This window comes from Pleurodeles waltl, chromosome 3_1 (genome assembly GCF_031143425.1).
Source record: "Pleurodeles waltl isolate 20211129_DDA chromosome 3_1, aPleWal1.hap1.20221129, whole genome shotgun sequence".
NCBI classification, from domain to species: Eukaryota; Metazoa; Chordata; class Amphibia; order Caudata; family Salamandridae; genus Pleurodeles; species Pleurodeles waltl.
Genome location: NC_090440.1, coordinates 578,292,255 through 578,307,693, shown reverse-complemented (window position 1 = coordinate 578,307,693; position 15,439 = coordinate 578,292,255). Strand labels below are relative to the sequence as shown.

General features: G+C 43.1%; 1 protein-coding gene across 1 annotated transcript in view; it reads left to right on the top strand.

Moving 5' to 3' along the window:
* The window catches only part of KCNQ1 (potassium voltage-gated channel subfamily Q member 1), a 743,603-nt gene that overhangs the window by 575,858 nt on the left and 152,306 nt on the right, over positions 1 to 15,439 (top strand). The window lies entirely within an intron of this gene.

Here is a 15,439-nt window from a genome sequence, read left to right as displayed (position 1 = left end):
TCAATGATGATTCTGAGGTTTCTGGCATGGTTCAACAGAGTCAGTGCGCGTCCTAGGTCTCATGGCCACCAGGAGTCGTTCCATGTGTTGCTGCTATTTCCAAAGATCAGTACTTCCGTCTTGTCTGTGTTCAGCTGCAGGCAGTTGTTCTTCATCCAGTCAGCGACACTTGTCTGGCATCTCTGGAAGTTGGTTCTGGTGGTGGAGGGGTCATCGGTGAGTGAGAGGATGAGTTGGGTGTCATCCGCGTAGAATTGTTTTGCGACCGTGGATTTCGACTATGTTGGCCAGGGTGTTCATATATGCTGTGAAGAGCATGGGACTGAGGGTTGAGAACTGGGGGACGCTGCAGGTGATCTCCTTGGGTCTAGAGTTGAAAGATGAGTGGTGGATCCTCTAAGTTCTTCCAGTGAGGAAGGAGGTGATCGATACAAGCGTGTCCCCTTGGATACCAATGTGGTGGAGTCAAAGGCTGCCAAGAGGTTGAGGATGATCGAAGCTGCTGTTTCTCCTTGGTGGAGAATGGTTCGGATGTCGTCGGTGGCTGTGATCCGTGCAGTTTCGGTATTGTGATTGCTGTGTAAGCCGGATTGGAAGACGTCAAGTCGCTGGTTCTGCTCCAGGTATGTCATGAGTTGCTTGGTCGTGACAAACGTTTAGAACTACTGTGCAGGTTAATAAAAAGTTGAGTACTTGACAGATGAAAAATGATTTAAAAAAATAAAAGAATAGAACGTTATTCCTGCATGGAAAACTACTGTATCATCCTAAAATATTTATTTAAATATGCATTATTTGTTGCTAGAGATTGCGAGCACAGAAACCCTAACAGCGATCTCTGAAAGATCACTTGTTATGGGTTTTTTTTCATTTTAAAATTAAAACGCTTTTAAAAAACTGTAGCATAGATGATAAATAGTGCAACTCTGCCTTCAGCAAGTGAAAGGTAAGCACTCTTTTGTCCGGGTGACCTTTCACCTTAAAGTGTCTATTTCTTCTGTTCCCCTATCTTGCCAAGTATTGCCAGTGGGTCTCCTGCCCCACGAGATGTTGGCCCATTGTGTGTTAACACTGTGGAAGGAGTCTGCCAGTGTGAATAAGGGATGGTGGCATTACCTCGAGCATACTGGGCATTGTGCCAGTCTAACTCAGCTCCGCAGATGGTGACCCTCGGGTCATGAGAGTATATTTCTCAAAAAGATGGGGAAGAAAATTCTGCTGTTCTAAGCCCAACTGGGAGTTAGTCGGAGAGCTGACTTTGAAAACTGCATAGATATGTAAGAGGAAGTAATATTGCAAATGTAATGTCAGAGATGCCTCTCAGCTTTAAAAAAGCACACCAGAAGGTTTACTTAAGAAATCTAATTATCTAGTTTTACATTAGTTATGCTGCGTTCAAGTAATAACATCGTCCACTTTGTAAATATTTGTATTCGAATCGATTTGATTGGCGTTTTATTCTGCATTCACATCGAATTTAAGAAAAGCAATTAGCTATGGGAACTCATTTAATAATTAGTAATCTTTTGTCATGTTTCTTTAATATAAGCAAGCTATACTATTATAGCCTGGCTGCTGGCACTTGCTTTGCAACATAGCTGCATTTACTTTGTTATATACGTTCAAACAAGACTTTACATAACATCTCAGATATTTTTATAGAGCCCACGTTGACTCCCCGATTTTCTTTGGCTAGTGACATATCTGTTTACTGTTACCCAACTCATTTGTGCTCAGTTTATCCACCTGTAAAGCAAGACAGCCTGAGTAGGTCTGTCAGGATTCGACTCTGTGCACTGACAGCTGCATGTCCTTATATCGTGAAGCTGCAGTGCCATTGTTTGAAGAGCCCACAGCACACGTTTTAGTTATTTTTTGTGTCACTCGGTGGCAGCAGGAATTAGCTATTTGTTGTCACACTATTTTACCAAAGTATTCAATCAAAGCCAGCCTCACCTGGCACCACAAACACCGCAGTCTGGCTTGTAACACAGGCGATATTAGGAGGTGTGGATGCGATTGTCGGCACGTTTCTTCGCATCTCCTAAGAAGCACCAGCAACTAGTCCTGCATCCCCTATGAACAAACTGGATGCCAAGTCTTCCTTGGGATTTCAGCCCTTTATTCTTGTTCCTTCTGATTTGTGTGTTTGGGTAGATGACAAACACACGAAGTAAGCCGAGAACAATATTGAGGTTTGGTTATTGTGTCAAGGTCATCGAGACACTTACACATCCCCTCTAATTCAGTGAGGTATCCTGGGCGGTTCTGAATCACCCTGCAAGGTTACATTAACATTCAAAAGCTTTTTATGCTATATATGAGAAAACATCTCTAAAGATGTTTTGCAGGTTTGGGTTGGAGACAGTAGGCACTAAATAAGAAGCTGCCAACAAATCAAGGATGCCAATGTGTAAAACTGTCCCTGGGGAACTGATAACATATATGGAATAATGACCACCAAGGCATGCATGGGGCTCTTTATAGGTCACAGCCTACCAGAGTGAAGCTGCCTGGTTCGCTAAAGACATCTTGGGGACATTGAGAAAGGTGGCCTAGGAATGCATTCTGCCTGTTGCTTGGCATTGGCTTTGTAGTTGGTAAATTGCATTAACAGGTTTTCCATTTGCTGGCTTTATTTATTTTAGGCTGTTGAGCTTGGGTTCTTACCTTCCCTTGCCAAAACCTTATTTACAGTATTCGTCTGAGTCCTCCCTTTCTGTAAACAGGGTTGTAAATCTTGTTCTTATTTCATCACATTTGCTGTGCATTCAAAGACTGAGGTGAATGTCAAGTGCTGTCTTCTGAGGGTGAATGTTTACTTTTCTTTCTCCGACTTCAAAGTGAGAGTATTTATGTGACACTCTTGCTGGGTACTAGGGTAGGAAATAATTTTTCTCTAGGACACAACAACATTTAAATGACCTGAAATATTTCAGAATAAATCTGAATTAGGAACACAATGAAACACATTTTTGTTATTTCTGAAGTATGTTTGAAACAAATACTTTAACATGATCAAAACAGATCATTCCACTAGGTCAGCCTGTGGTCCGTGGACCCCCAGAGGACGTGACACATTCCCAGGGGGTCCGTAGGCCTGATCCGGCAGGAAGGCACTTCTCCATTTGGGGCCTCTCAGAAACACGTGCATGTTTGTCTATTCACTACTTCAATTATGCAGCAGTTAGGTTAAAAGGCATGTTTGTCTATTCATTACTTCATTTATGCTATGCAGCAGTTAGGTTAAAAGGCACTTCAAATATCCTTGTACGTGCACCAACTTTCATGCAGAAAGAAAAGCGTCAAAATAACTCTGGTGATCAATGTTCCTGCTGGAGAGACGTGCGTTTTGTCAGGTGGCAGTTTTGACTCATCTAAGGTAGCGCAGATGGTTAAAATACCTGCTGCAAAGAACATATATCATGCAAAGAACAGCATTTTTTTATGTGCGTGGCACAGTGGGTAACTGCTTTTGTTACAGAGATTCTTTTGTTACTGTGCTTTTCATAAGTTACAATCGTAATGTAGCACAGTGAGCTATGAACTGACATAAAAGAGCTGCATGCAACCTGCATGGCACAAATTAGAAAGGTATGTTTTTACCCTTGTCTTTAATTATCCTAATGCTTGTAAAAAATGTGTGGTTGCATAGTCATACATTCTTATTGTTAAAGTCAACGCTAACCACTGTGTTATGTTCTGAATCCCGGGTTTGTGCTTCGCCAGACCAAGCACCCTTAGAAAATGCCTACCAGTTTAAATGACATGTGAATCCTACACCTTGTAGTCCACTGTAAAGCGCTCCAACATCCTACACTGGTATGAGAGATGCTATAAGGACATTTGACAGAGAGTTTATGAAGAGAAGAGAGGCCCTTATGGTTATACTTCCTTTCCCCACCACCTTTATATGTGAAAAAGCTTCTCAGATCTTATGTACCTAAAAAATAGAAACAAATGGCTTGAGAAAGTAGAATCTGACCTAAATGAAACCAAACGTTGAAAAGATAGTCTTGAGATGCAGTGCCAACCTTCCCATTAAAAGTTTCGGATTTTTGCATATTTTTCGACATAAAACAATTATATCTTTAGTAATCTGAGTATTTGTTTGGTGTGTACTTGTTTCTGTACTTTTTGCGAATTACTGTTTTAATCAGGGGTGACTCCTCCATTAGGGCAGAGGAGTGTCACCCCCCACCACCAGCAGCAGCTGCAAAACCTTTAAAAGGGAAGGATAATAAACTTTGCTTATTATCCTTTTCTTTTAAAGTGGCAGGGCCACGGAGGTGACAAGCAGCGAGAGGGAGTGCTCAGCACTCCCCCCTCACTGTGCATCTATGTTTGCTCGGACTGGCGAAACACACAAGCCCAGTAGGCTTTCCCCAGCCCGGCGCACAGGCTCCCTGTCTGCCTGGGAGCACCCTGGTTGGGTTTTCCCAGCCAATCCTGATGCTGCTCTAATCAGCATCAGGATTGCCTGAAGGGCAGGCTGGGAGCCTGTGCCTGCAGCCTGGAGCGATGAGGGACAGAGGAGCGGCACGGCGGAGGCGGTAAGTGTTTTTGTTTGTATTTTTTTACATTTAATTTTAATTTACACCCTCCCCCCCACGTGCACACCACCCCACCCCTTCTCACGAGCATCGACTAGTTTTAATTTTTGAAATTTAAATCGTACAAATTGCTTGGGGGTCCCCGGCTTCCAATAGTGATTCAGTGGGGTTCCACAGGAGTGAAAAGATTGGAAACCACTGCATTAGGTGATGCAATTTTCCACACATTTAGGTCTGTGCACTGTATAGGTTTATTAGTAAAACTCTGTCTGTGCAAATGTAATGGTCATTTCAATTGAAAATGTGTTGTTTGTAATGACAGTGTCCTACCACACCATGAAAATTCCTCTCTACACCACTCCATTCTACTCTACACCACTCCATTTACATGACTCCACTGCACTCTGCACCACTTCACTCTACGGCACTCCATTCCTCTCTACTATAACCTATGCCACTCTTCTCAATGCCAATGCACTGTTTGCCACTCCACTCTACACCACTGTGCTCTTCGCCACTGCACTCTACACTGCTCCAGTCTAGGCCACACCAATCTACTCTGCACAACTCCCGTCTATGCCACTGCACTCTTTGCCAGTGCACTTTACTCTGTATTACTCAACTCTGTGCCTCTGCACTCTATGCCAATCCATTGTACGGCACTCTAATCTATTCTGAACCACTGCACTCTAGGCAACTGCACTCTACACCACTTTACACCATTACACTCTATGCCACTTTACGCAGCTCCACTTTACTCTGCACTACTACACTCTGCTACTTCACTCATCTCTGAAACAATCTACTCTATGCCACTGCACTTGATGCCACTCTACTTCACACCACTCCACGCCATGCCACTGCATTCTACCCTTAACCACTGTGCTGTGCATCAGTGCACTCTACACAACAACACTGTCACTGCACTCTATGCCAATGCTCTCAACGCCACTCTACCTCACTGCACTCTGATGCTTTACTCTGCACTCTCTGCCACTGAATTCTATGCCACTCTACTCTGCACTACTACACTCTGCTACTCCACTCTATGCCATTGCACCCTGACACTATACTCTACACCACTCTGTTACTCTACTCTGCACCTCTCTACGCCACAGCACTCTGTGCCACTCGACTCTACTCTGCACCACTACCCTCTGCATCACCCAGTTCTATGCCACTCCACTCTACTATACACCACTCTAATCTATGCCACAGCATTCTATGATGTATTGTACACTGCTGAATTCAATGCCACTGTACTGAATGTCACTGCACTCTACACCACTATACTCTGCAGTCCTCTATGCCAGTGCACTGTACACCAGTCCACTCTACTCTATGCGACTCCAATGTATTGCACTCTACGTGACTCCACACTATGCCACTCCAATACGCGGTACTCTCTGCCACTCCACTCTACTTTGCGCCATTCCACTCTGACACGCCACTCTCCTCTATGCCACTAGCTTTAAGCCATACTGAACAGCAGCCGCGCTCGTGTACAACATGGCTAAAATACATTGGCAAAGCCAGTAGTTCTTGCATGGGCTAAACCTATTGGCTTTTCCAATTCTTGTTTGAAACCATTTCTCTATTTCCAGTGTATAGAGCGTGACCATGTAATTGGCTGCTGAAGGTGCCAGGTCCCTACCACTAATGCAGCCAACATTGACCCTCGTTGTTAGTGTCAGGAGGCCTTTTAATATGCTTATCACCATTACATTTTAAATCTCTGTTAATGAACCCATAGTTTGTAATTAATCAGAAATAGTTATTTCTAAGTAGTGTTTAAAGCCCAGACGATTCATTAAGTGCCCTCTTGATGAATCAAAGCCGATTTTGTGGAGTGTGCCTATGCCAGCCAGCGGAAATGATACTCCTGCAGGATAAGAAAAATAACACAGGTTACCGGAGTCTGTAGTCAGAGGCCGTGGAGATCGCCATCGGCTGCACCTTTCTCTGTAATTCACAGAAACCAGTTGACATATATACCATGGCACTGGCCTTCGACGTTGTTTGCCCTGTAGCTCCACCAACATGATCTGTTCCGCAGCATAAATCTAGGAAACAAGGCCCTTTTCTGTGGGTTCCAAATGCTGCTGTTCCCAGAAGTATTTCCAGAAGTCATCTGGAGCCACCAAGTGCTGGTTGTAGAATATGCAAACGTTTTCATTAACTGCCTAATTTTCTCCTGCAGTGCAACATAGTCATGTCGTTGATCCCCTTGCCCTGTGTGTCAGTTGACAAAAAGATGCTCTCAGATTGAGAGTAGGAGTAAAAGCAATGTTTTTTTTTTTCTTCAGAATTTGGGAATATGGATGTTTTTGGTAAGTCTTGGCTAAGAATCAACAAAATTGAGGTGAAATGTAGTGTTGAGGAGAGCAGTTCAATAGCACTCACATTCAATATCAACAGCATACATCACTTAGTTAAACATTTAGGTATTCAGGTCTCAGCTGATATCTTCAGATTTTACATTTTGAATTATATACCTTTTGTGTCTGAAGACGCAGTTTGAAGCCGAGGGAGGAACAGGACCGTGGCTGAAACTTCTCATTAGTGGGAAACACTCATTTAGTTAAAATTGTTATTCTGTCACTTTTAATAATTTTTAGTCTAGTGCTTGTTTCCTGTTAGATTTTCGTTTAAGAACATTATTATTTGATTTTGAAATTTAAATGGACTTGTGAGAACACTATGATGAGCATAAAGAAACTGTATTTTCTCTGAAAAAATGAACTTTGCACTCTGAGGGTTATTATTATGGTGCTACCAAATCGTACCTGCCAGGTGTAATTTAACTAGCTTTGGCAATTGCCTATAGCACAGCTAGGTAGGAATGATTGAGAGAGAATTGCAAACATCCAGAGCCAAGTTTCTAAAATTCAAAATTTAGGTAGATCTGTGAAAAAACGGTAGCACTTGTAGTTAATTTGGGAAATACCCCACTGACACTAGAAAATGCTTGGTAAAATGTGCTTTGAACTGGATAGCTCCGGGCAAATACCAATGCTCAATTATTGTTGGTTTTGGACATTTGCAGGAGTTTGTGTTACTGAGCAGAGACGTACATTTATAAATACTTGCAGCTGCACAATTTGTGGGTACATTTAGGTATAAACCCTGTGCAAATGAAGTTATTGATTGCCTCTGCACTTCATCTGGGATTCTGTATTTCAAGCGTACAAAATACATACTTGGTGGACAGTTAACATATCTTGAAGGTATTTTGAATATATCAAATGAAAGTGCCTATCAGGATAGTTCTTACAGGGAGTGACATACCTTGACTTTATTAATGCATAAATAGGTGATTTACGCTAATCGGAGATGTATTAGTATGTCTTTGTATATCATCAGTATTGGAGTCCTTACTGAATACAAAATATTTTTCTGCTAATTGAAATTCAATGCCCCATTTGCAAAAGTGGGGGAAAGGACTGGGAGTATATCCTTTGTACTTGCCAGTGTTAATGAATTATAGCATGAGATTTTCAGATGTATAAACTAAACATAAAGTGCTAGTTAGTTTGTCACTCCTAGGCTAAGGGTTCCCCTTCTCTGTTTAGTAAGGGATAAATGTGTGATAAACTAGAAAGGTGAAATTTGATATTTTTTGGCGTTCATGGTGCTTGATCAACTAGCACAGTAAATTGTAAATCAGAAAGACCATCACATTCTTTGAATGGTGGCAAAACATGTGTTGCATCATGCACCTATTTGTGCAAAGATCTTGGATCCAAAGTTGAAATGATCGGGGTAAAGAGGGGGTTTAACTAGAGACTCTAAATGCTGTAGATTGTAATTTAATGAAATATTTTATTTAGGCAAATATCTGTTTAACATGTCAAAGTATGAGGAAGAATTGGTTTGACGGATGCATACATAGATGTACAAAAAGGTACCTAGAGTGTAGGGGAATAAAAGGACAAAAGTAACAGTGGTGTTCCCTATAGGGGTATTTTCCTTAATGGATAAAACAATCCTCATCCACTCCAAGGAGCCATTCTTCAACATAGGGCTCCTCCTCACATTGGTAGAAGGATCGGCCAATGTAGACACCAACTCTAGAAAACAGGAGAGCTCTAGAGGTGGAAAATCAAAAGTCACAGAGTGGTCAAGGTGACCTGAGAAAGGTGGTCTGTGGGGATAATTTGTAATAAGTGTACAGTGGAGTCCAGTTAGAAATACCTACTGGTTGATGAAAATAATTTTTTTATGGTCTTTGTGAGTATGGTTAAAAGAAGCAGGGTTCTGCAAAGTCGGTCCTGGAGAGCCAGGTCCATGCCAGATTTTTAGCATATCCACATTTAGAAAAAAGATGTTTCAGAAATCTACAGTTTTCTAAATGTGGATATATTAAAAATCTGGCATGGACCCGGCTCTCCAGGACCGACTTTGCAGAACCCTGGATTAGGGTAATAATTCTATCCAAAATGAAAGGCCAACATATTTCAGTGCTATTGTGGCCCTCCAAAGGTGCTGGTAGCTTTCATTGGGACCTAACCTCTCCTTCTTGATTACTCAGATGGGTGTAACATATTTTAAGAAATTAGATTATTATTTGTAGTGGGTGACTACCTAGCCCAATGAGTAATCACAACCATTTAGCTGCTAAATTAACCTTGGCTCAACCTCCTATTAGGTATGGCACAGAGCAGACATGCTTAACTTAGGGCAATGTGTAAAGTATCTATGTGGTATCACAACACCAATAAAGTCAAAATGCAAAACAATAAAAAATTCCAAATTGAATTCTCAAAATAGTGTAAATGTTAATAAACAAAATGACACCAACATGATAAAAATCCAATAAGGGGAACCGGAGGCATGATTTTTAAAAATGTTTTATAGTCTAGTAGAGACAAAAATGCCAATGATAGTCAATACTCACTGTTGACTAGGGCCTAGGTGCAGTTTGAGCGTGGCAACAATGGAGCATGGGTCAAATACACCAACAAGGTTTGTCCTGGTTAAAGATTTTATATACTGACTAGGGGCCTGATTTAGTTTTCGTTGGACGAGTTACTCTGTCACAACCGTGTCAGTTATCCCATCCACCGAAATATAAATCCCATAGGAAATAATGAAATTTATATTTCAGTGAATGGGATATCCATCACTGTTACAATGGAGTAACTCGCCCCCCGAGATCTAAATCAGGCCTTTGGTGTTTTTAGTCCCAGTCCACCAGAGAAGTACACTACTAAAGCCTAGAAGAGGATAGAAAGGCCCTTTAAATGGAGGAACTATGAGATCTTGTTTCTATGTGGAACGAACTATAGAGCTCCAATTCAATGATAACAAGCATTGTCAAAGCCAATAGCACTCCCCTACGAGAGAGCAATTGGCTTTTTCAATGTTTTGAGCCATGTTCTACAACAGTGTGGCTGCATCATAGCTTTTAATTTTTTTTTTTCTGCTGGCTGGACGTGAAACAACATGGTGGGAGTTAGGGCGTGTGGGGGACAACACAGGCAGATGGTGTGGGGAAAAAGTGTTTTTTTTTTTGTTTGTTTTTTGCAGGAGGGGAGCTTGGAAGTAACACCTGTGGTGAGTCAAGTGCAACCAGGACAACGGAGGGAGGGAGGTGACAACAACTAAGAATGAGAAGAGAGGGCTTGGGACAAGCTGATACAGTTGAGTGTGGAGGGGAGGGCATGTGGGGAACAACCTGGGTAGAGGGTGTGGGGGAAAAAAGCTTTTTTTGTTTATTGTGGGAGGAAAGGTGGGAGGCAATAGCCGTGGAGTGTTGGAGCAAGCTGATTACAACCGATTGTGAGAAGGAAGGACTGGGGACAAACTAATGACATTTGAGGGGAGGAGGGACAGTGGAAGATTGGAAGGAGGGGCTGGTGGCAAGTAGATGGCAACAAAGGGTGCACGTAAGGGACTGCAAGCAAGCAGATGGACAACAGCAAGAAGGAGGGGCTGGAGGCAAGCAGAGAGTCGGCAGATGGGAAGAACACAAATGGGGCACAACAAATACAACGAAAACAGCAAAAAAAAGACTCACTCTGGTAGACTGCTTAAGCACAAATTACACAAGTTAAAAATGTAGCACCTAAAAAAAGGAGCAGTGGAAAGACGCAAGTAATCTACCCAGGCTCCAGGGGAGGGAGAAACACACAAAGAGGAAGGAAACCCATGGTAGCTGACAAATAAGAAGCAAGAAAATGAAAGGGACAATGAAGCCAAACAATTGTAACTAATGGGTGGGCTCCAAACCTTCATTTATAAAACAATATGCCTCGAAGAGACAGCACGTGTGCTATCTAGATGAGGCCTAAAAAGGACATTGACTTTGTATCAAGGACTAACTTGTGTATTTAAAACTCATGTTGTTTTAAAGACTAAGGGCCTGATTATGAGTTTGGCGGATGGTTTTGCCCATCCGCCGAACTCACGACGGGGAGGTTGCCCCCAAAATGGCTACCTCCCCGCTCGGCCCATTATGAGTTTCCTGCTAGGTCAGCGGGTGGAAGTTTCCGCTCGCCAGCCTAGCAGGAAACAGCATTGTCTCCGGCTCGTAAACAAGCCGGCGGCAATGCTGTAGGATGCACGGTGCACCAGCACCCTCCCAATGTTCACTGTCTGCAAAGCAGACAGTGAACATAGTGACAGTGCTGGCCAGGGGTGCCCCTGCACTGCCCATGCCAAGTGTATGGGCATTGCAGGGACCCCCCTGGGCCCCCCTGCACCTGTTCTCTGCCAGCCTTTTTTAAATTGCTGACTGAGAACGAATTCATAATCCCCAGGGCTGGCAGGGCAGCTGCTTGCAGTGCGGCCCTGGCAGATTAGGACCGCCACAACTGTCAGACTGCCAGGACAACTGATACTGGCAGTCCAACCGAGGCACAACCACCATGGTCATAATGTGGCATTTGGACCGCCTCATTGTTCGCGGTCAAACCATCACTGCGAGTCGGGTGGTGAAGAGACAGCCAGACTCATAATGACTGCCTAAGTGTTAGTCAAAGATCACTTGACTGAAGAGGAAGTGAAAGTTTAAGGCTAAAAGGGTGGAGGGGATGTGGGAATTCGAGATAAAGGAGAGAAGGCCCAGGATAAGCAAAACTGAGCCTCAGAGAGGCATTTAGGAGTGTGAAAGATGATGTATTGGACACAGTTTCAGAAGCATGGTGTGAGAAATCTGACATGCAAGACACAGATTGCTTCTAGGGCACAAATGTGTGCAGATGATCTTGCCTTTTATGGACCTTTGCCACAACGCCGTCATACCCACTGCATGTAAAAGTGCTGAATCGTGTCTTATTCAGAGTGGAGAAGCTAAGCACATGACGCCTCTACAACAACATGGCTGACCTGAAATTGCTTAAGGTTGCTGCCTAAGACAAAGATAAGAGTTACTCATAAGTGAGATGACGATAAATGCTGTCAAGACATAAAAACTCCCTAAATCCCTTTACTACTGCAACTGGTATACCACTAAGCTCTTCAGATCTTCCACCTTCTTCAATTACATATAGGTCACTTGGTTTGCTTCTAAAATATTCAAAGATTTTGAACCACTTCCACGTCAAAGACACCCAGTTGTACTTAACAGGTTCCCATCTTTGATGATACCTTCTTCCGCACAATCCTGTAAGACACATCACCATGTTAAATTTAACCCTGTTAAAATAGAGTTCTTGCTGATCACTTTTGCCAACTGCTCCACCACACTACCATCATGGTTGAACACTCTCAGCCCCTTCAGTCACTGATTCATCATTAAGTGTGCCAATACTTTACAAGAATTGAAACCTCCAGACGGAGATAAAAGATTAGGCTAAAGGAGCACAATTGCAAAATTAGACTTTGTGTGGATCTCCCTTTACTATATGGGGATGATTTTAAAAAAATCATTCTATCACTATTCCTTAAAAGATTAGGCAATGGTAATGCCCTGCTGATGGTTATGCCAAGACTACATCTTTCTTCTCTGAAACCGCACTGCATTTTGAAGCTAGATTGATCTCTGGAACCAGGAAATATAGCTGCTTCACAATATTCTCGTTCTCCTTGAATTGACTTCCATGGATGCAAGGAGCTCTTACATTTGCCTGTATCATGCACAAGCCTTACACTCCAAACTAATTTGCCAGTAAAGATATCATGTCAGGTACTAAAAAGTAATTATACATCTCAAACACTCTTCTAATGAGGTCACAATCTACTTGAGGTCACAGTCAGTAAAGCACCTCAGTCTTTCTCACGAAGTGCACCCAAACTCTGGAATTCCATCCCACCTGCCATCAGAACATATAAAGTTTTCAAAAGTAAGATTAATAGGCTCTTTTTAACTTTATGTCAAACTTTTATCAGGCAAACAGAATTTATAGAGCGTGGCTAGACACCCACAAAGGTTATCCATGTGCTGCAAACATAGCTGCTAAGGGGTTCAGTTGAACTGCCAGGTATTGAGTACTTTCCTAAATTCCAGAAGAGAGGATGAGGTCCGTGGATGGAGGGGGAGGTCATTCCAGGATTTCGACGTGAGGTAGGAGAAGGAGCATCCTCCACTGTTGCTGTGGTGGATGCTGGGTATGTGTGCAAGGGAGAGGGAAGTGAAGCGCAGGTGTCTGGAGGGCTGGTGGAAGATCAGGTGGTTGTTGATGTATGCTGGTCCTTGATTGTGAAGGGTCTTGTAGGTGTGGATCAGCACCTTAAATAGACATCTCTTCTGACTGGGGAGCCAGTGGAGGTTCTTGAGATGGGGAGTGGTTTGTGTCTGTTTGGGGATGTTGAGGATGAGTCTGGCCGCTGAATTCTGTATGATCTGTAATATCTTCAGGAAGTGCTTGGTGATTCCAATGTAGAGTGCACTGCCGTAGTTCAGGTAGCTGGTGACTAGGGCTTGAGTGACTGTTCATCTGGTGTTGACAGAGAGCCATTTGAAGATCTTATGGAGCATGTGGAGAGTGAGCATTCAGGCAGAAGACTGCATTGCTCTTGTTATTCACGGTGAGCTTGCTGTCCAGGATAATGTGAGCGTGATCTGTCAGACTGGGTGCTGGTCCTGATTCAGTAGACCACCTGAAGTCATTTTACAGGGAAGTGTTATTCCCAAAGATCAGCACTTCCGTTTTGTCTCTTGAGTTTTAGGCAGTCTTTTTTCATCCAGTTGGTGATGACCATCATGTACCTGTGGAAGTTGGCTTTCAAGGTGGAGTGGTATTCTGGTAGTGAGAGGATGAGCTGGGTATCTTTTGTGTAGGAAGTTATGTTCATTCCATGGGCTTTGACGCTGTTCACAAAGGGGTCATGTATTGGTTGAACAGTGTAGGGCTGAGAGATGAGCCTCAAGGGATGTCACAAATTATGTTGTTGGGTTCTCAGGTGAAAGATGGTATCTGGATTCTCTTTGTCCTTCTTTGAGGAAGGATGAAATCCATTTGAGGCTGTCTCCTTGGATTCAGATATGATGAAGTCTGTTGATAAGGGTTTGGTGGAATACAGTGTTGAATGTTGCTGAAGGGTCGAGGAGGATCGGGGCTGCCATTTCTCCCTGGTCGAGGAGGGTTCTGATGGCATCACTGGCAGCGTTCAGGGCGATTTAGGTGCTGTTTGGTGTGGAATCCAGATTGGGAGGGGACCAGAAGTTTGTTATTTTCCAGGTGTTCTGTGAGCTGGCCATTGATAGCCTTTTCAAGAACTTTGGTGGGAAAGGGGAGCAGAGATTTGGAACGGTAGTTCTTGAATTCACAATGTCAGTGAAAAGTGTTCTGAGAAGGGGTTTGACTTCTGCATGTATCCATACTTCGGTGATGGTGGTTATGGCTGAGTTGAAGATGGCAGTGATCATCTTGCTCACGAGGCTAAAAATGTGCTGGGGCAGGGGTTCTCGGGTGCCCCTGAGTGTACAGAATTCATGATGACTGTGTTGTTTTGTGTGGTGAGCTGGTCCCAGGTGGTGAGTAAATGGTGGTAAATAGCATCAGATTTGTATCCGTGGGAGCAAGGAGTCTGTGTGTCACCGGCAGTGAGCTGGGATTTAAAGTTTTTTTAGATGGTGGAGATCTTGTCATGGAAGAAGTCCACCAGGGTGTCACAGAGTTCCTGAGAAGGGCTGATGATGTTTCCGGTGGCTGAAAGGCTTGGAGAATTGTCTGCCGATGTTGAAGAGTTCTTTGCTGTTTTTACAGCTGGCATCGATGCAGTTGGCTAGGGAGCTCCTCTCCATCTCTTTCAGTAGTTGATGGTATTGTTTGAGGGGCGACTTGACTGGAGCTCGGTCTGTGGGCTCCTTTCTGGTGTGCCATTTTCCTTCTAGTCACTTGCAGTTGCGTTTCGCGGTTCTTGATTCCGTGGTGTACTAATTGGTATGTTTGGTGGGTCTCTTGAGTTTGGTGGGCTTCATGGGGGCAACTCTGTTGGCGCAATCAGTGATCCAGGTAAGAACTTTATGAACCAAAATGTTTTAAGACTCGCGTATCTGAAGATGTCTCCTTTGTAAGAGGGGTTATGTCAAACAGGGATTTCCCTAATGGATAATCTCTGAACCATTCTTCCCCATTTTATAATTTGTACACCATTACATATATTCTTATTTTTGATGAAAACAGTATATATGTTTGCTAAACCCCACTATATTCCTCACTATCCCAATTACAACTCAAATATAGCAGTTTCCCCTTTTCATATTGTGCAGTCTATGGTGTCTTTGTTAATGGTAATTGTTTCAATCATGTTTGTTAATTGTGCGACCATGTAAAACACTGGGACACCTTTAGGCAATGTCCAGGCTATACAAATTCACAACAATAAATCAAATGTACGAAGAGGAAACTTTTGCAGTCAATGTCTCCCCTCCACATCACTTTAAAACCTGAAAAATGCGCCAATGAACTCCTGTTTGCAGAGCCGAGTAAATCTCCCTC